At 42.8% G+C, this 21,884-nt stretch overlaps 1 protein-coding gene across 1 annotated transcript in view; it reads right to left on the reverse strand.

The window, feature by feature from the left end:
• Clstn2 (calsyntenin 2) overlaps positions 1 to 21,884 on the reverse strand; it is a 609,459-nt gene that overhangs the window by 232,751 nt on the left and 354,824 nt on the right.

Below are 21,884 nucleotides of genomic sequence, written 5' to 3' on the forward strand. Positions count from 1 at the left end.
CTCTTGCTGGGTTGAGTCAATTCCCTGCCCCTTACTGACCTCCTCAGCAGGATTAAAGTCACTAAGATCCAGCAAATCCCATAGGGTTACAAGAAGTATTCATGGATTTTTCACACATGGAACCTTTAGAACAGTGCCTTGAATGTTGTAAGTATTGGTCATTTTACCTGCAGTCTTTGTTGCTATTAATTTACACATTCTTCTATCACATAGTCATGCAAAGAATGTTGGCTTGGTAGTCTTAATGTTTCCAATTCGAGGCTGGGCAAATTTGGTTATATTAGCCTGGGTTCAACAGCTCCTTACTACTTTAATTTATTTTACAGTTTTCTGGTGGATTGGAGGAGGGGCACATGCAGTCACACACATGCCATGGCATGCATGTGGAGGACACTCTCAGGTATCAGTCACATCTTGCCTTGCATGTCTTGTGACTTGGAATCTCTTGTTCCCCACTGTGTACACCAGCTTATCTGGCTTACAAGTTTTAGGCTACTGTCCTGTCTCGGTCTCCCATTTCATCTTAAAATGGCTAGGGCCACAGGTGTATTTTCTCCCATGGGCTTACATGGTTTCTGGGGCTCAAAAGCAGGTCCTCATGACTACATGACATGTGCTTTGTTTTTACCCACCGAACTATCTCTCCAAATTCTGCTTACTATTTTAAAACAAAGACTCCACTGGTTCCTGGCCATGCCTGTTTGCCTAGTTCCTCCCTCTGCTTTGGCAACACTAGCCTTGCTCTCATCTCTGGCTGGTCATGCTGTGCTTCCAGTCCCTCACAGGACCTCTTTATAAGCTATTCCTTTGGCGTGGGATGCTTCTAGAGGGTATAATCAATATCTGATTTTGTTTATTCTTGAGTCCAGCATGGGTTTATAGTAGGCACATAATTAATATTCATTGAACTCATTGAAATAAATGAGTTAAAGTTTTAAGAATATCCCTATAAATAATAAAAGAGTGGGGGTTGGGGATTTAGCTCAGTGGTAGAGCACTTGCCTAGCAAGCGCAAGGCCCTGGGTTCGGTCCCCAGCTCTGAAAAAAAGAATACAAAAAAAAAAAAATAAAAGAGTGAATAATAAGAGCTAATTTTATTTGGTGCTAGCTGTGGATCAGCCAGCCTTTTTTTAAAACCACTTTTCTTACATCGTCTCATATCTATTCCACAAGTTCTGCTAGGAAAGGCATAGCCAGTTGGTCCTAGCATAGGTCTGAGGGGTGGAGGAAGGAGGAGGAGGACAAACAGGAGGAAGAAGAGGAGAAAAGAGGGACCCACTAGCAGATGTCACAAGTCAGAACATGAAGCGCTTAATGGAGATCAGAGGAAACCTCAGCAGCTAGGATGGCATTCTTAGTGTATCTGCAGACACTTTAAGTGGCCTCATAGAGGAACCCAGCATGAGGGCTGAGGGACCAGCAGGAATCATCTGCCTGAAATTTGGGAAACGTTTCAGAAAAGGGAAGCAACACAGCCAGAATGTAGGGCAAGGGAACAAAGAAAGGCAGGGAGAAGGGAGATAGGCTTGGGGGTTGGTGCTTGCAGGAAGGGCATGGGCCAGCTGCTCTGCTAGCTGGTGGCCTCAGAGAGGTACATGGTTCCTACGTGCATCTCCCACAGATTAATGAGTTTTAAAGGGATGGAGTCAGACAGAGGGTAGGGGAAATAGATAGAAGATCGTCCCTGTTCCCACAGAGGAAATGGATGCTCAATCCTGAGCTCCTAAAGCAGGGAAGCAAAGGGAGGAAGAAGACTGGAACCGCTGGAGCACATCTGCCCTGGACAGAAGGAGGACAGCTCAGACAAGAACCCAGCAAGATGACCAGGCATTATTAGTGGCCATGATAAGTGTCAGTCCGGCAAACTCATGTCTTTTGCCTTTGTATGAATGAGTGGTACCAGGGGAAATAGGGCAGAGCCCAGTGACAAAGCCAGACACGATTGTGTGGACATCAGGACCTATGGTATACTTGCCAGAAAGGGCTAAGGAAAAACTTCATCATTGGTCTGGTAGGCTTTGGGATGTGTGTATATGGTTCTTTTAGCTGTAAACTAAACCCCGAAACAATTTCCCTGATCACAGAGGGACCCTAATATATTCAAGTTCTGATGAATCTCCCAGCGCATGTCCTGGACAGGACATGTGCCTTGTTTCAGCAGCATCAGCCTTCCATGATATCATGTGCTTACACTTACATGTGTAAGACCATGTAAGTCCATGGCTCTTCCTGTCCCCCTGGGACACCTGGTTCCTTTTGATATTCAGACACTAATATTCAGACTCCTTCCTGTCCTCTCTAACATCAGAAGTCCCTGAGACAATGCTCCAGCATGATCTCAGTCCTGCCAGACTTACGCACCTTGGTTGTGCCTTGCCTTGAGGCAGGCTGAGCATAGGGGATAACTTAGCAACCTGGGAGTCCACTCACTTTGACCTAGCACTTATCCTTCTTCTGTACTGGGCAGCTAGGACCCTAGCCTGCAGACACTATGTGTGCACATCCCTCGCCAAGCAATGCAAAGTGTTAACAATTTAGGAACCCCCACCTGCATTGAATTGCATGCATGCCCTACTGTGAACAACAAAGTGAGTTTCTTCTCCCCTTAATGACATCAAACAAAGATTCTACTCAGTCAAACTCTGTTTATCTCTGGGTATGAAAGTAGGGAGGCCATCTGGTCTGGTTTGAGGTGCACACATAATAAGGTAACACTGTGTTTCCAAGTGGACTTTGGAAAGAATCATCTATTATCGTATTATTTTGCATAATTGGGTATGTATGCAGTTTGTACCTGGCTGGGTCATCAGAGAGATGCCCTACCTAGAAGGCCAGCCTAAGTCATGAGTCCCGTAGCATGTTCCCAGTATTATGTACTTCTCTGTATCTCCTTATCAAGACTAATTCAGATGATTGGTTATTTGATAATGTACTTAATGTCTGATTCTCCTGCCTGGCTAATTCTGAGAGACTAGGAATCTAATGAAATGCAGCCAAGCACATGCATTATATTCAGTAAACACCTGTTGATTAAATGAATGAACGAATGAATGAGGGCTGAAACTATGGCTCAAAGATCACACTGCTAGCAAAACGCTGAATCAGCATATCAGTGTTCAAATCGTCTGCTCTGTAGAGGCTTCAGGACAGACACATTAGGAAATGATTCTTAAAGGAAAATAAGCATCTCCTGGGAGAGTTGCTCTCGGGAGGCAGAGGGATGGGAAAGGCCATGAAGGTATACCTGGGGGATAGGGAAGGCCAAGAATTGGTATTCTAATATGAACATGGGCTTGGGAGGCTTAGCATGGGACAGAAACTCCAAGCATGCTTCTAAAATGTTAAACACTGTTTAATAATTTGGCATGGTATGATGAGCACTATCTGTCAGCATGGATCATGCAGCCCTCCAGCTGGCTGAGAAAGGAGCAGTACTGGTTTTGAAAGAAAATCGCCATCTCTCTCGGGCAGACTAACTAATCTGGTTTTAATGCCTGCCACAATGTTTTGGGATTGGGTTTATTCACTTCAAATGTGCCTGCTAGAATTGGCTGGGCAGTCTCTCCCATAGCACACACTTCCTTCACAAGCACCACATGCAGATTTCTCAGGAGGGAAAATGAAGCTCTGGAGGCACTGCAGAGGATGTGGACTGGCCGGAATCACTGGAATCACTTAGGGGCGACCTACCTATTATGTGCTGAAGACACTGGATCTCTCTTGTTCTGAATGGTACTCTCTGAACTCCTGTCCTTCACTGTGATTCCCACCTGCACCGTGATTTATCTCACTCCCCTCAGTCCCAATATCTTACATGGAGGAGACCTGGCCTGGCCATGTAAGATCTTCTGGTCCTAAGTCTGTGCTACTATGACTGCCTCCTGAACTGACATCAGTACTGTACCACTGTTCTAGAATTGCAGGGTTTCTGTAGGCTTTTGTTCATACCAAGAGTCAATTCTAAGTTGGTCTAAATGGCTCGAGATAGAGTTAGAGATGTTCAGCAAATGTGGGCAGAGGTTACCTTGGGGGAGGAGGGCACTGATTTCACCTTTTCCTTTCAGGAAGAGCTCACGCCAAGACTCTCTGTGCTTAGTGTGAATGCTCTGTCTGCAGACTGCTGGAGGTTTGCTCATCAAATTGTAGAGGATGGCTTGTCGTGTGTGTGTGTGTGTGTGTGTGTGTGTGTGTGTGTGTGTGTGTGTTAGCTAGCTTCTCATCACTGTGACAAATACCCAAGGGAAGTAATTCAAATGAGGTTTTTGATGCATGGTCTCAATATTTTCCACCCAAGGTCTCCTAGGTTGATAGCTTTTATTGGAGGATAGACAGAACACCATGATGACAGTAGTGTATAGAGAGATGCTCATCTTTGGTGGCCAGGATGTAGTGAATTAACAACTTGGTAAAGCCAGGCCCCATTTCTGAAAAGTTTTCCTTACTACCTTACTAATGACACAAAATTGTGAATCAGAAAATGATCAATTCATTTATTAGGTCACAGCCCTCAGGATCAGATACGTCAGCAATCACCAGGTGAGTACCAGGTCTTCATGGCATGAGACTTTATCAAATCCACATACATGTAAACATTAATATATACATAGTAGTTGTGAATCAATATGCTATTGCTTTATTTTTTAATATATTAAAAGCATCCTTAGGTCACATGAATGATAAAAGAAACAATATTAATAAACTAGGGTCTGGATACCCTAGTGGAGTTAATTTCAACAAAGAAATGGGTGAATGTTGAGAAATGATAAAGCAAAGGAAACCATCAGCCAATTAGAGATGTTGGATAGGTTCTCACGACAGACAACTTCTGTTGTGTGGAAGCCATAGGCCCCAAAACATAGTTAAACATACACTCTTGAACATTATTATATACCATGCACGTTATGTCAAATCTTGAAAGGAATACCTGAACTAGAGCTTAGTAGATGGGCTTGTTTTGGTCTATGTAGAGCAGAGAGGCAAAATATTACAGTGGAAATAGGCACTTTCTATACATCTCCATAAGGAGATAGAACACAGAGTTGTGAGACCTCAGAAGGAAAAGCCAGGAAGGCAGAAGGTGGGGGTAGGTCTAGATCTGAAGGGATTGCAGCAGGGAGCTAGTTAGCAAGGATCTAGGAAGAGTCCTAGGGGCCATGGGCTCTGAGTTACTGAGAGTCGTTCCCATAGAAACAACAGACATGAACAAAAAGAAGAAAAGAAGAAATAAAAATTAAAAAGAAGATCCAAACATGTCCCGGATCACCAGATACATGATGGGGCTAAAACAGGGTGCCTCGAATACACAGAAACCCACTTCAGTGAGTGAGGTGGGAACTGACCGGAGCCGCTACAGTACGAGGTGTGAGACCAGCACCTCTGAGCGGTGGTGGGGTCTGTGTCAGAAACATACTAAGTGACCCTCGCCAAACAAGCTCTGTATAAAACAGCAGGACACAGAGGCAGGGACAGAAGCTAGTGGGGGGCTCCAAGGTGGCAGACACTACTATTCTTTTCACTCTCATTTTCTCCATTTCTCAGATCCTGTGCGACAAGGTCACAGTTACAGCCATTTACAGCAGGAGAAGCCATGACCCAAGTTCAGGACGTGCCCACATGCACAAAGCAAATCAGGGCTGTGTCACCATAGAACTCTTCCTGCTGACATGTTTCTGTCCTTCTAGAATCATGCCAGAGGGCAGGAGAAGAGTTACATTCTCCAGTGAGAGGGGATAGAGAGGCTGGGTTATAAAGGGCAGCAGGTAGGGGAGCCAGGCTTCGTGGTATTTGATTAATAGGTTTGAAAGCTGCTGCCGAGAGCTGCGTGAGTTACAGAGACACCCAGAACCATCTTATAAAATACCAGCATCCTAGAAGCCCGGTTCACAGAATGAAAGCTATGATTTCATGGGGCAAGGGCAATTTGAGGGACATTAGAGCTTAAGGGATGTGTCATGTCTGGAGATGTATGGACAGAAAGAGAACTCTAGGTGGGCTTGAGGCGCCACATTTGAGCCATGGCTGATGGAATGACTAGAATACATGGTCTGTCCCTACTCAGAGAAAAGAGACGAGCATCTCAAACACCATTCCTTTTCTCATTATAAAAGTAGCACACAATGACTGCAAAAAAAGTCCTTAAAGATAGAGAAGCCTTTGAGAAAATGAAAATGTTATCCATCTATTTCTTGGGTCTATTTTTCCAGACTTTGTTTTGTGTACTTTTTTTTTTTAATAAAGCACAGTGTGATTGGACTATATATAAAATCTCAAGGCTTGATTTGTTTTACTGAACAAAATATTTGTTTTTTGTGACATATTTCACAAGAATCTGGGTTTCCATGGCTGTCTAGTACTCTCTGAAGGGCTCTCAAGTTCTTCTTTGGCCCTGCGAACATGCCAAACTATGCTGAAAAATGTGGCCCATGGCTCTCTGGGAAAAGAGGTGAATTCCCTAAGGTCTCCTTGGGTTCCTTTTGGTTCCCAAGAGTTGCCATAGCCTAGACGTTGTTAGTTGAACATGCTTCCTTTCCTCCTCCAGTCTGAAAGCCTTCCTAGAGGGGATGCTGAACAGATGACAGGCAGAATGTAGATTCTTCTAGAAGTAAGGGACATGACATACCCACCCCTGGCACACTATAAATACAGCAAATAAAGAATTACAGAAAGCACAAGTGGCAAATGAGTTCAGAGGTGCCGACTTTAGGCTTCTGAAAAGAATAAGAAATGAAGTTTCCATGTTTAAAATTACATTTATTTATTTGTATTTTGTTATGCCACAGGTCCAAGGACCCAGGTTTTCAGAGCTCCATCTCATCACAAGGCTCCATTTGGAACTATAACTAACGTTTAGATTATCTATGATGAGAAAGAAACATGAAAGCATTCAGGTTAGCTCCAGTTATCAGACAGGGCAAAGCAATCAAGTTCCTTGTAGTTTACGCTGTTTCGGTTTCTCACCGAGATGGTCTCAGCTAAGCGCCTCGCTCCCACACACCGTTTTCTGAACATGACAAGATTGCTTCACTTAATCTATCTGACTACTCTAGGGAGGTGGTTTTCTGGTTGCCATTTCAGAGAAAATAGGAAGGAGGTTCAGAGAAAAAGTGTTAATGCTGCAGACTTCTCTAGTGTCCAGACTCCGTATTTGTAGTGTCCCAGCCATAGGCCTCATCCTATGAACAAAATGACTCTACTGAAATCCTGAGTAAGATACACAGTCAAACGTGCTTACCTCATATGTTTAGTCAGTGTAAGTGAATTTATTCCCAGATATAGAAGCAGTGTCATATATTCAGCCAAAGTTAACTTAGGACATGGAATGGCCTCTTTGGGGTCAAAGATTTTGGATATGTTTTATAGACAATTCTGCAAATTATCACTACCTACTTTGACCCAGTGACCTTCAGCTGGGAACATCTTAAATTTTGCTGGCAAAACAACAGTAACAACAACAAAAACAACCAAAAACAAAATAAAAAAATGGTGTTTGTAAACTGTAAAGACCTCAGCCTTTGGAGGGTGTTTTTGTAACCACACTCAGAAAAGGCCTGGAAGGAATATTTAGGTATTATCTCTCCTTTAAAACATAGAATGTCCAAAGGTCACCAGATTGGGAAGTGGCAGAGATGCGCCTTTAACTTGACCTTGAGTTGAGTTGCAGCCAGTCAAGTCCCAGTGCACCATCTACTGGGCAATCCACCTTCCTATGAGGCACCTGGAGAGGCAGGAGACACAGACGCCTCAGGGTGAGACTTGCATTTGATTTTCTCTGCTCCCCAAGTCTAGAGGTGTGAGTGGTACAAAATAATCAGATAAGAAATACGAGCTGACTACTGGGGCTGGAGAGATGGCTCAGTGGTGACCAGCACTTGTTCTCGTAGAGCATGGGGGTTCAAGTCTCAGAACCCACACACAGTAGCTCACAACTATCTCCAAGGCCAGCTCCAGGGGATCCAATACCCTCTGTGACATTGTCAAGGCGTCCATACATACATGCAGACAGACACTCATACACATAAAATAAAAATAAACAGCTTTTTCAAAAGGAAATAGCTACATGAAAGAGTGTGGTCGGCTGACACATGCTCGTGTACTTGTTTCCTCTAGCAATGGTTAAAACTCAAACTGTGTACCTGAGGTCACAACTCAATCAAAGGATGTTTCAGGTTTGCATTCTCCCTACAATCTTCCTTGCCCTTCCCCACCTCTACCTGTCTGCTATAGTAGAACTGTCTTCTCTTTGCTCTCTACGCTTGCCTGTCTTCCTCCCCAGCTGCAGAGTTGAGAACAGTAAGTACATGTTTTCTGTACCCCCAACCACTCCGACAACTAGATCAATGCTTTGCACCTGGCAAGTATTCAATAAACTTGTGTTAAACACAGCGACCATCTTAGGCAACACGTTTGACTTGGTTTCAGCCAGGTTTTACCGGCCTTTGAGAGTAAATGCTTTGAAGACCATATTTTTCAAAGAGCGCCTATGTGAACCCAGAATTAATAAGCATCTAAATTACAAATCTCACCATGTAGAACAAATTGGATTTCTTTTCATTAATAGCAAGGAAGCAGAAAACAAGCCCAATCCCAAGGGAGGCAAGGGAACACAGTTACTCACCATTTTCTCTTATTCTTTTTTTTATTCTGTCTATAAACCCATCTTTATTCAATTACGTAGCTCATAAATATGGCCCCCGCATGGCAGCACGGTAAACAAGTGGCCTCTACAGCCCCCTCCCAGCAGTGCACCCAGATTTGCAATGAGAGAATCAGTTCTTGTTCTGGGATTGTTTTTAACAGAAAAATAAAACAATGAAAACTAGCAAAACCTAGCCAAGCTTTAAATGATCACAACAGTCCAGATACAAAGGTTCAGGGACACTGGCTTTTTAATCAAGCAAATGTTAACATTGTTTTCCATAATAGGATAGAAACTGCATTATTGATGGCAAAGTCCTACATATGCACAGAATGCTTTCATACTTGCCTTCTTAAAAGCATATTTAGTTTACATAAAGGCTTGAAATTTTTATACAAACCCAAGTACCATAATAACAATGGTTCTTTCTCCTAAATACTCAGTATTTGAGGAAATCTCATCTCTGCCTTAAAGGTTTTCTTATACGTTCCCATTTGCTGACAGATGGCCGGGCAGGGGAGGGATGCAAATTGCCACTGAATACACTCCCAACCTTCAGGAAAAGCCCATGTTTCACTGCCCATAGAGGAGAAGCACACAGCCTGGCAAGCTAGCTGCTTCTAAATCCATAAGCCTCTTGAATCTATTGCAGAAACTCTCAAAGTGTGGTCCAGGAACCCCTGGGCTCTGCTACCCTTCATGGGGAGAGATTCATGAAGTCAAAACTATTTTTATAATTCCATGAAGATGTTATTCTTCACTGTCTTCGGAATGCACAGCGATGTTCTCCAAGCCTCACATGAGGAACCCTACTATAATAGAGCAAATGAAAGCACAGAAGTAAGAGTCCTGCTGTCTTCTATTAATCTAGGCATTAGAAAGATGTGCAGCCATGTAAACCAGTGCAATTATTCCCATAAGACGCCATATTTTTACAAAATATAGTTATTTTTCATGTCATTTATGTTAAATGTAAAGAGTTTGCCGTTGATTCTAAAAACATAAATTGTGCAAACAGTTTGAGACCATCAGCCTTAATTTCTGAAAGTGTTGAATGTTGACAGTTGTAGAGCCATAATGGTTAATTCTTTGCGTCAACTGGAGGACGAAATGGGATCCCAGATTTCTCTGTGTGTCTATGAGGTTGTTTCTGGTTGAGGTGAGTGAGTGAAGCAGTGTACTCAATATAGATAAATAGGATTCTCTTCATGTGAGTGGACACCATTCACTCAGCACAGGCTGAAGAAAATGAACAGGCAGGCAGAGGAGAGGTGCAACTGCCCTTTTGCTTTTTGCCTGCCTGCTTAGGCTGAGACATCAGTCTTCTCTTGTCCGTGAATTGAGAATGGGACCATCAGCAGCATTGGTGGTTTGGCCTACAGATTTGGATTGGTGCAAAAGTGGCAGCAGGCATGTAAAGATGGCAGCAGGGCTTTGGGACTTACATAATACATTATACATTCAGATCTATCACATACATATACACATACACACATACATGTACATATGTACATATATATGTTGTACTGGTTCTTCTCTCTGAAGAAATTTTTTTGAGTTCAAACCTACCATAAATAATTATTAGGGGTCCTCTGTGATAATTTTAAGAGTCTAAAGAGGACCAAGAGTCTAAAAGTATGAGAACTTCTAATAAAATTGGGAGAATTGAGCTCTGTGAAATCTTTATTGAAGAGTGTTAATGAATATCAAAGACCTGGCACAGTGTAGTCAAGTAATGATTACATCCTAATCTTCTTGCAATCAAGCCTTGGGTTCTTACAAACTATGGATGGATAACTTGGGTTATTTATAAAGTGGGAGATGCGGCCAACCTAGCCCCAGAAATAACTTAAGTACAAAACTCTTTATGGATGTGGTTAGAGTGGAAGAAGATCCTGCATTCTGGCAACAACTTTAACTGAGAGGACAAGAAGATAGTGCTGTCAACAAAAAGAAGCCATTACAGATTAGGTATGATTTGTAAGTAGGTTTTTTTTTTTCCTTCAGAGCACCTAAACTAACCCATCACTACTTGTGGCATTCCCACAGGAACTCAATAAAAACATTACTACTAGAAGAGAAAGAAACTCAGAATCCCAGCATGCAAGCTGGCAAAGCCCACACCACATAGCAGAACTACGCATGCATCCGGAATGGGAGGAAGACTAGGTAGTGTGCTAGGGACCACATTATTGTTAGCCTACAGCGATGATTGTCATAGGGCTGAGTTACCCCTGCAAACCAGCTTCCCATCCTTTTCCAGCAGAATAACTGAGTAAGCAGAGCAAAGGAGGGTGTAGGTCAGTTGGTAAATAAGCAAAGATGGGGGACCAGAAGAAAAACACAGCAAGAGAAGATAACAACGAAGCAGATCAGGAAGGGGCAATGCCTGTGCCTAGTATTAGCTGAGTCTTTATTATTCTTGGTCAGCAAGGATTGCTATTCGTGAAAACCCAACATTACAGATGGATTTAAACATGAATTCTCACTGAATATGTATGTAGACACACACTTACATGCGTGTTATGACTAAGGATACTGGCCCAGTAAATTGAAAAGAACACATTGCATAATGTATGTTCAATCCTAAGCTAATCTTTAAAACATTTTCTGAGTAAGGACTCCTGCAGGGTCGGTAAAGAAGGATGGATGTAAATGAAGGGTACCTATGCAATAACTCAAGTAGGAATCTGGTGAGCAAGGGTTATGCAATCCCTTCCTGCCAAGACAGGACTACTTTCAATTCAGACAGTCTACACACTACAGTGAGTGAAAATTGTGCCATGGAATAATTTGGAAGGGCTTCCTGCTGGAGGGAGCTCTTGACACTGTTGTGGAGAAACATTAGCACTTTGCTGAGAGGTGAGGGGAAAGAGGCCACCTCAGCCTATGGAGAAACCAAGTGGCATTGAGGCACTGAAACCATAGTGTAGGGCAACAGGGCTAAGTGTCCAGTCTGTCCTAGGTACTCAGTATGCATCCTGCTGACTTCCTGGCTAGACCATTGAGCATCTCTTGGTCTTTCAGTAGCTGAAGACATTTCCATTTAACCCATCCCAGATCTCAGATTCCCCGTAGAGCTTGGGATGTGGGCTGAGCAGCTTCCCTGGCTCTCAAACCCTTTTATTTCATGCAGCTCCGCGCTGCCTCTTCACCCTGCCCTGGTGAGTTTCTACCCTTCTGCCTTTTCACTCTGGCTCTGCAGCTAATCTCCAGACACCACCATACATTCTGGTTTCTTGTATGGTCACCACTACTAGCTGATTCCCATCTGCTTGCAGCACTGAGCATGGGATTCCTCAGGAAGTGCTTCACCCTCTGGGGGCCAAATAAGGATTTTGTGAATGAACAAACAACTGAATGAATCTCTCCACGTGAATTCTGGGCAAGTTCTCTCCCCCTCCCGGGCGTCAGCTTCTGGGTCTATGAAATCTGGCCATGCCATGTCCTCCCGCGGTGAGGTAGGAACACTAGAGCCAGACCTTTTGGTGCCTCCCACTGAGCACAGCCTGTCCCTGGCACAAACCCTCATCACCCTGCCAGACACATTGCAAGCAGCTTCTCCCTGCTAACATTTGCAGCTCCTTTGCACCCGGGGTGTTTGTTATCACAGAGTTTGCAGCAGCCCTCTACACCCATGCTATCCCCTCCTCCACACTGCAAACCTCTTGTATGTTCACACACCAATATACACAGCGGCCATTTTTATCATTCATTCTTCTTTCCTTTCCTCCAAAAGGACATTTTATTCCAGACTTGTTTCAAAAACTCCATGTAGATTAGTCCTTTGAAATACATACAACAGTTCAGTTATGATTTTATATGTTCTTTTCAGCTGGATTACCCAACACCCATTTTACAGATGAGGGAGCCGAGGCTCAGAAATATAAGGTGACATAACTAAGGGTAGACAGCATGTATGCAATTAGGACAGGCATTGTGTGTGTCTAAATCAGAACCGGACTGGCCTTTTTGATTGTTTGTTTACATTATCCACTTATTAGAACCAGGCCTAGCACTCAGTAAAAACTTCAGTAAATGTGAATAAACAGAATGAATGAATGAATTAATTAATTAATATCAAGTAATATTACCATGTTGGGACTCAGAACCCCCATGCCCTGTTCCATGAGATCAATCATATAATCCATAAAGAGTCTCACAGCTTCCTTGAGCCACCTCCCCATCTGCTAACTGGTGACAGTTTGGTGGGAGGAGCAAACCAGGGGAGGTAGGAAACAATGGCCTATTAGCTAAGAATTTCTGTTTTTTAAAATATAAGTTTTAAGGAGAAAGTAAAACTTGCTTTTCATGGGAATAGCTTCTTAATTTATTAATTAGACTGTAACGTCTAATTTTCTATCTGGCCTTTTACAGATGAAAGGGGGCGGGGAGCCGACTGAGTACTCCCGTGTGGATCCCTGTGCAAGCTCACTTAGAGAGCCAAGCATATTTTGCTGGCAGATGCTTCCTGGGAGGGAGGCATAACAAACATGTGCATATACCGATGGTTATTAATGCTGCTTAGAGATTTGAATCAGAGGTGGCCATCTTTCCCAAAGTCCTTTGCGCCCGTTTCCAGGCACTGCCTTCAGCTTCTACCGCCTCCGGTGTCTGTGGGTTATCTGTAGAGAATCGGTCTTTGGTGCTGTAAGAACACTTGAAGGTCCAAGGATGGTTGAGTAACCACTACCCTGGACTAAAATATTTGGCAAAAGAACAAACCGAACTGTGTCCAAATGCTTCTTAATTAGTGGAAAATTCCTAAGGTAATTACTCTAAGTAATACCCAGGGAGCTCTGAGGAAGGTGTGATGGAGGGTTCAAATTTCACCTGTAAGATATGAGCACATTCAGGAGAGGCTCCTGATGGATAGTGCTTGCCTGGCTGCCAGCTAGCTGCCTGTCCATTTGTCCACCCGTCCATCTTGCAGAGCTCAGCAGGGTTGTCTGAATGTACATCTGTCTATCCCCTCTCTGACTCAGCCCCAGTTTGCTCTCGGTTGCCTGCCTGAGCCTGGGTTGTAAATCTGTAAATAAACTTGTTAGACCTTTTCTGTCTCCCTAACTGGGAGGCTACAAGGAACAAATAGAAAGGCAGATATGACATGTAGCCTTTTGCTAGGATTAGAAGTAATTTAAAAAAATGTTCTCATGGGAGAGAAGGTCAGAGCCAGAAACCATAAAGAAACGTTGGTGGTTTTCTTTATTAAAGGTCACGCACAATATAAAGAACCAAGATTTCTATAGAAAACACAAATGAAAAGGCAAATATATTAAATGTATTTGCATTATCGTGGCTGACCTAAGGACTGGTGTAATTTATATACAAAATTGTGTATGAATCAGGAAGAAAATTAAGGTAGGAAAAAAGGTGAATTAGGAATCTATGAAAAACTTATGAAGGGGCTGCACGTCTTTGAAAAGAAGCCCAGTTATGGCATAACTGAAGCCATATGAGTTGAATGACAGTAGCATATTATCTTCCACTTGGGCAAGGTGATGACGAAGTCCAGTATGGACAGAAGTATGAAGGAATAATGAGGCCATCGTTGATTTTATCTTCCTGGAGGTCATTTAGCAACATCTGTTGGGGTTTTACAGGTGTATGTCCTGTCACTATGAGCTTTGCAATAGGACAGTTTTTTTCTGTTTTCAAAGGAGTCAACAGAGTCAGTTTTTAAGATCTTCATCACAGATAGAACTATTTCAGACATATTTGCAATAGGAAGTGTGAGAGAAAGGATGCACTGTCTCCAATCTGAAGACAACTAAAGGAATTGTAGATTAATGGTGGAGGAAAAAGGCAGGAGAAGAAAATCCAGAATCCACAAAGTCAAGCCGGAAGGCCGCTCACTGGCTGGCAGTGAGGCAGAAAGCAGAGGAGTATTTGGCAAACAGGAGCTGGGGCAGCTGTGGACTTCTCTGGAAAAAGAATAAACCTGGATCTTTATATCACCCTTTACACCAAAATAAATTTCAGACAGTCCAAAGATTTATGTGTAAATAGTACCAGCCCATAAATATTGAACCAGAATGAGTGAATATTTTAAAAATAATTTTGAGGTAAGAACTGCAGAAGCCATTTTGTTAAAGGAAAATCTATGCTCTGCACACTGAAAGATAAAATTTAAAACTCAGGGAAATAACTTACGTCATGGATAGAAAGCTCAAATCCCCATACACAAAGCTTGATTTCAAAGCTAAATGGAAAACTCCACATCTTAACCAAAAGATTGACAAAGTAATACATAACTCCTGAAGAAGTATAAATTGCTAATAAAGGTGAAGGCATGACAGTATTTTCACTCTGGATTATAATAAAATGAGTGGAAAAATATAGACATCACTTTTCCAAGAAAGTTGGGAAAACAATGTAGAAAAGCAGGTACTGCTACAAAAACCAGGGATGGGTAAGGAAGTAATTGAGAGTTAATGTTTGTGTCTTTCCTAAATTCATATGCTGTTGGCCTAAATTCAGCATGATGGTAGCCATTTAGGGCATGTGTCTTGGGAAGCTAAGAGGCCACAAGGATAGAGAACTTGTGAATGCAGTTTGTGCTTGTACAGAGGATACCTTAGGGAGCTTTCCTAACTTCTGCCAATCCTCAATAGAACCCGGTTGGCTAAGCATTCTGGTTATGGCCCATCTAGGCTTCATGACTAAGGGAATAAGTTCTGTTGTTCATGAACTACTCCATGATGGTGATCATCAAGCAATCCTAGGGGCCTAAGACAGAAGAAGAAGGAGTCAGAGGAGTAGAGAGAATACCACTGCTCACCACAGGCACCAAAAGGGTTGGCATGCTTATTCAGTGATGGGGTAGAAAATGAAAACTAAGACCTCAGGCTCATGAAGTTCCTATGTGCCTACTGACTAAAAAGAATGATGCCAATTAGCTACTTGCACCATAAAACTTGGGATGGAATAACAGGAAGTACTTTGTATAAATGAGGAAATATAGCTGTTCTAGTGCTGGGTGGGGGCTGCTATGTGAACCCCAGTTAGGCTCCTAAAGTGGTAGTTGTTATTGCTATTGACAGTTCCCATTCTAACCCTCTTGGCCCTATTCCACAAATAGGTCTCAGCTCAAGCCTCCATATCTTTGCATCTGTTGTTGGTTCTCCCTCTTGCGTCAATTATGTCACTGACTATCTCTACTACGCCCTCAGTTTTCTCTTCCAGTATTATCTCCAAAAGGTCCTCTTCCTGAAAGATTGGGGGCTAGCTATGTCCTGCCCCACTCTTACTCTATGGGTTGTATGAGAAGACAAGGTTCCTGAATGAGCTCACAGTGACGACTCTGAGAAGTCTTCCTGACACACTCCTGGACAGCTAACACGCCATTGAGCAATCTTCATAAAGGTGAAGACCTGTTCCCAAGCCCTCTCCTGTCTGTCCTCATAAAATTCTAATTCTTTGAGTGAGGAATCAGGGGACAGAGAGGTTTTGTAGCTTGTACCCATCTGGTTAGTGATGGAGTTGGAACAAAACCCACAGGTTTGAGAAATGGAATTATGTAACACTCTTCACCTACAGCCAGTGAGTTGGGTGTATGATATGAAAAACCATTGTGCCCATTATTTCCACAGCTACTGCTGAGCCACTAGAATGACTCAGAAAAACATGTGTCATTCTTTCTGTCAGAGTATGAGACACTGCATATTGGTCTACCCTTTTCCAAGGATGACATGTGTCTTGGTCTGGCCCAATGGAAGGAGAATGGAGGTGACTTATCATTTCTGGGAAGAAGGCTTAACGTCTAGGGAGTAATATGGCATTTTCACATGATCTTCATAATGCTGCAGCACATGGTAATAGTAGTAGGAGGCACTGAATGAAGACAGCTCAGAGGAAAAATTAGTGTTGGCATATAATGCAGCAGCAACTTGCCTCCACTATTAAAATCTTTCAGGATTACTGACTTAGCAAATCATGACTCCCGATTTTTACTTGGACTATGCATTTACATGATCCTCCCCACCCTGCCTCACCAACTGAGGGTCAGAGTGGAAGGGTACTTCATAGTCACAGCAAATAAACAAGTAAGAATTCCTAGTAAAGATTGTCTCATTTTCCTTTCACACACACTTTGACCATGAAGGTCCTTTGGACTCCAAGACAATTTGAAAGTTGTTTCCAATGAGCATCAAGTAGTCATGATATAAAGGGTAGTAGAACATAGAATCCAGGACACAGTCGATTCTGGCTATCCCACTAAGGTGCTCAGTCCTATTGTTAGATGACTGTCAAGTAGGTGTCCAAAATCTATAGCAGTAATTCCCCTAGCAACTACTATTTGAAATGCTCCTTGCATGGAAATCACCCATGCCATCTTGTTGCATTCTCCAGCTGCCCTATGCAGGGCATTTATGGTGGGGGTGGAGTGGGACTTGGGGATATTCTTCCCACCCTTATTTGGTCAATGAAATCCAAGGTGAAAGATTGTAGGAAACTTGTTTAATGTCACTTGTTTGATAAAGGTTGGAAAACGGATTTACGATTGAGCGAGTCTATGTCCTGCATGATTCTTTTCTCTGTGTGGTAATTACAACCAGTATTGGAGATGCTGGATTAGCCAGAGATGGAGCTGTAAGTTTGGGAGATCAGTATCAGTTGGTTAATTTGCAGAGGAGCTGGTAAATGGTCAGAAGTTTATAAACTGAATCTCTTGGTGCTATGGGGGAGGAGTTGTAGCCTTGAATATGTATTCTTTGATATGGGTCCTTATCAAGGATCCTAGACTCAGATCCCACCAAGAAATGGCAAAGCCTCCTTGGGCACAAGGTGAGGCTCAGAGCGATGGCAAAGTTTTCCTTGGGAAACCGAGTGTGAATTGAAATGGTGTACAGAGAATTTCTATTGTAGCTTTATTCCCTGAAGATATTTAGAACTTGAAGACTGCTCCTTTACTGAGACTGCTCCTACTAAGATGTGATAAACCTGTCTCACAAACTCAGCAATACACCAGGAACCCCGTTCCCTTGTTCAGGTGTGTGTAACAACCCACTTCTCAGTTCAACTATATGTAATAAACATTCTGAGCTTCTGGAGTGCTTCCATTTCCCCACCAGCGAGCTGAGTCCACCTAATCCCAATGCTTTCTGTATCTATGTATCTGTGCACATGTCTTTTTTTCATTTTCTGGTGCTTCGGGTAGGTTCACTAGTGGGGCTAGGCTAGACACAGCACAAGTTCTTCAAGGCAGATAGTATTCTTCTACTTAAGTTTTGTTTCAGTGGAGCAGAAACAACAACAACAAAAAGTATCAACATCATAGTTGATTGGGCAAACCAAGAAAGTCCAATTGTAGTGGAGATGTGTGGGCAGAAGAAGGCAACAGCACTCAGGACCATGTACACTGGTCCAAGCTTGGAGAGCAATGGAGAAAGATCAGAGAAGATTTGAGTGTTGTGAGCAAGAAACCAATGTCCTGGCGGAAACCTTGAGAGGCAGATCTGAAAGAGGCTATAGGTGGGTTTAGTAAGCTGCGAAGAGAATTGTTTCTAACCATGAATACATTGGAGGTTCTTTGAATTAAACAGGAGAGAAAGATGATCTTCATCTTTATAAATATGCTTTATAAAGATCCTTTGGGGACTGGAGAGGTAGCAAAGCAGTTAAGAATGCTTGCTACTCTTCCAGGGAACCTGCGTTCAATTTCCATGCCGGGCAGCTCACAACCACTTTGTCATTTCAGCTCTAAGGGGTCTGATATCTTCTTCTGAGTTCTATAGGCACACACACACACACACACACACACACACACACACACACACACAATGTAGTACATGATCGAGTGCGCGCACACACACACACAATGTAGTACATGATCGAGTGCGCGCGCACACACACACACACACACACACACATGCACATACTTAAAAAGTTCTTAAAATGAAAGATCCTCCAGCTTTGAATGGGAAATGCACTAAGGAAGGGCAAAGTTGGAGCAGGGACACCACTAAGGAGACTCATAACTTTTGCAAGTGTAGCTCCGTGGTGCAGTGTTTGCCTAGCATGCCTGGTGCCCTGTGTTTTATCCTGAGCACTGCCTAAACAAATACATATGAAAAAACAAAACAGGGGGTTCCTGAGAGCTCCTGGTGATAGTGGCCATGCTGTGAGGATTGAGATGGGGGTGGGGGGTGGGGGGTGGGGGGTGGGGGGATTTGAATTGTAATCTGAAGTTGCAACTGGTAAAATCTGATCTATGGTGTGGATGGGCTAGGTGAATCAGATTTGTTTCTGAGATGGGAAAGACAGGGATATCCATTTGAGAGGAAAGGAGGAAACCAGGTCTGCTTGGGCTTAAGGTGCTGTGAGGCAGTGAGACAGAGGTGACAAATAGGCAGGGGAATGCAGAGGAGATCATGGGAGTCTTGGCCTGGAGACAATAGAAGGCACTCACGTACTAATACAGTCAGAGAATAATTTTAAAAGCAACGAGAAACCAATTGTCAAAAACCTTTCCAATATGTGTCTCTCTGGTAGAAGAGGTGAAAGGTACCAGAGAAAGAAGCTCCAAGACTCCTATAGCACCAAGGTATCTGAGAGAGAGAAAACTGCTTTCAAAGGAAATGGCAGAGCTTGGCTTAATCCCATTGAGAGATCTAGCAGGAAGTAGGCAAGGGAAATAATTACATGATTTATCTTCATTTCATTTCGGGGTGGCCTTGGCAAAAGTAATTTCAGCTACATGGTCTGGGAAGAAGGACAAACTGAATGCAAGGTGATCCTCTGAAGGGAGTAGATGAACCAAGAGTAAAGGAGACTTACTGAAGATTATTAATAGGTTACATATCAGAATGGCCCAGTTCGGCCTGGGTCCTTTCTACAGAAATCCATGTTTCTCAGCAGCTACGTGAGGTTGATATTAATAGTGTTCATATTAGCTTCCCTTTGAAGACAGCAAAGCTGAGAGATGGTTATTGATGCTGAAGCTGAGTAGAGACTCTGGATGTAGCTGAAGATGCAGTGAAAAGGTGGATTGGTTGTATTTTTTTATATTAGGTAGCTGAGTCTCTTTGGTGGTGGTTGGGAATCACGTTGTGGAGTGGGACCTAAAGTTGAGGGTATTTTTGCAAACCAGGTGAAGCAACGTCCATGAGGGCTCAGAAGTTCCTTCTAGGGAAAAGACTGGGAAGTAAGAGCAGTGTCTCCACAGAGCTTGTGCTGGATGATGAAGTATGGAATGGGGTTGCCAGGGGTGAACAGTAAGGTCTGAGGACAGAAGAGGAAATGCGGGTTGGAGTGTTTGTTACACATTGGGTTATGGGTTCCATATTTCAGTGTAACTTCCTAAAAGCCATTTTACTTGTAAATTGTTTTATAAAAGCATTAGGAAACCAATACAGAGATGTTAAATTGGAAAGATCTATTAGTTATTCAAGTAAATCTGCTAGAGCTCAGAGGAGAGAGCTGGAAGGGAGAAATAAGAAAGATCTGTTTGAATTATGTACCGTCCTCTCCGCATTGCTGACACCATACTTAAAAACGAAGAACCTACCCATTCATATGTTTCTTTTATAATTTTCAAAGTATTTCTGAACTCCTATAACTGCAACTCCACTCCAAAGAAACACAGAACAGCCTGCTCTAACGTCATAATCACTGCCTCCTTACAGAGGGGAAAGTCAAGCAACGTTTACTGTGAAAGAGAGCAAGGAGGAATATATGGGACGCTTTGAAAGGAGGAAAGGGGGGGAGGATGCAAATAGAGCTTGATCTTCGAAATTAAAGACATCACTTAAATTTTAAAAAATTTAAAAAGCAGGATTAATTTTAAAAGGATGAACTGTGCTTGTTATGATATTTAAAGAGGAGTCAGGGCAGATTGGCCAAGTCCTTAAGTTCAATTTAAATTTTCATAGAAAAGATGTCTTTATTTTATTCTACGTGACCGAGCTAACTCCCCAGCCGCTGTACCATATTTCAATGTGAAGGAAAGAAGAACTCTGGAGGATCCAAGTGGGGGAAAGCCCTTGCTCCTCAGTCATCTGTTGGCTGCACCGACACACATTTTCTTTCTTCTTTCTTCTCTCTGTCTTGTTGTCTCTGTCTTCTCTGTATGCGCTTTTCCCATTATCTCTCACTTCCTCCCCAGGCCATACAAACATCGTCTTGTCCAAGTAGCTTGACTTGACTTCCACATTAAGGGATCCCTTGGCAGCTGTCTGTAGGCCCCTCTTTCAGAGCTGCCCTCCGAAGATGGGAAGAACCTTGAAAATGGCCCTTCCCTGTTTATTATCTTTAGAGTGCCCTGTTTACCTGACCACCGCATCAGACCAGAGCTGAGGATGGTGCATGATTCATGGGAGCTGTTTCCTAACTGACAGCAAAACTCCATTGTATTTGAAACTAGCCTCAGATGCTTCATGAAAATAGGCATTCCAGGGCAATTTCAGAATCTATCATTTAAAAAATTCAAAGAGATAATGAAGACCTTTGCCGATGCCTACTAGCAAAATTAGAGCACTAAAGAGACTTTCAACCGTGATTTCTCCACCTTCTACATTAAGTCTATTTTAAAAGCCTTAAAAATAGCTGTTTAGCATCCACTAGCCTGGTCAAAGAGACTTCTGAGACTATTTTACATGCCTCACAAGCCCCATTTCTAATCGAGAAACTCATTTTCTCCTGACTCAAAATGAAAAATTGTCACCATTTTACATGTTTGAGGATCTTGATACAATCTTGTTTGGGGTTTTGAAACCCTGTCTGATAGTTAAGAAACATGTCTATGAAACTGTTGGCAGGGTTCTATTTTCTAACCTATATTTTACTTCATCATCAAGCTGGCAGGCATATAATTTTAGAAAGCCAGAAGTGGCTCAGTTTTGCGCCCTCTTGCATGTGTACCTCTGAGTGTGGGCAAGCATTTAATTCTTTATTCCTTCATTTAGCAAATGTTAACTCATCCAGGGCCTAGCAGCCACCGCCTCTTAAAGAGAAAAGGGTGTGAAGTGTTTGTTAAAGTGACTTTGAAGGCAAGGAGGAGCCATAGGTGGTTTTGAAGCAGGGGAAGCAGCCACTAGCATTGTGCTGCAGAGGGCATTATAAAGTTATGTCTGACCATGGCTATGCCATTTCAACAGCCTTGGTTTTTCCCTCAGTTGCCAGTGGATATGATACGAGTACCTGACAAATTTCATTTCTAAAATGAAATTTTACATCAATAAACAGAAAACACAATAAATACAAAACAATCTGCAACCTGTGAAAGGAGGCTCTAAACCGGGTTGGCTGG

This window comes from Rattus norvegicus, chromosome 8 (genome assembly GCF_021556685.1).
Source record: "Rattus norvegicus strain SHRSP/BbbUtx chromosome 8, alternate assembly SHRSP_T2T, whole genome shotgun sequence".
Lineage (NCBI taxonomy): Eukaryota > Metazoa > Chordata > Mammalia > Rodentia > Muridae > Rattus > Rattus norvegicus.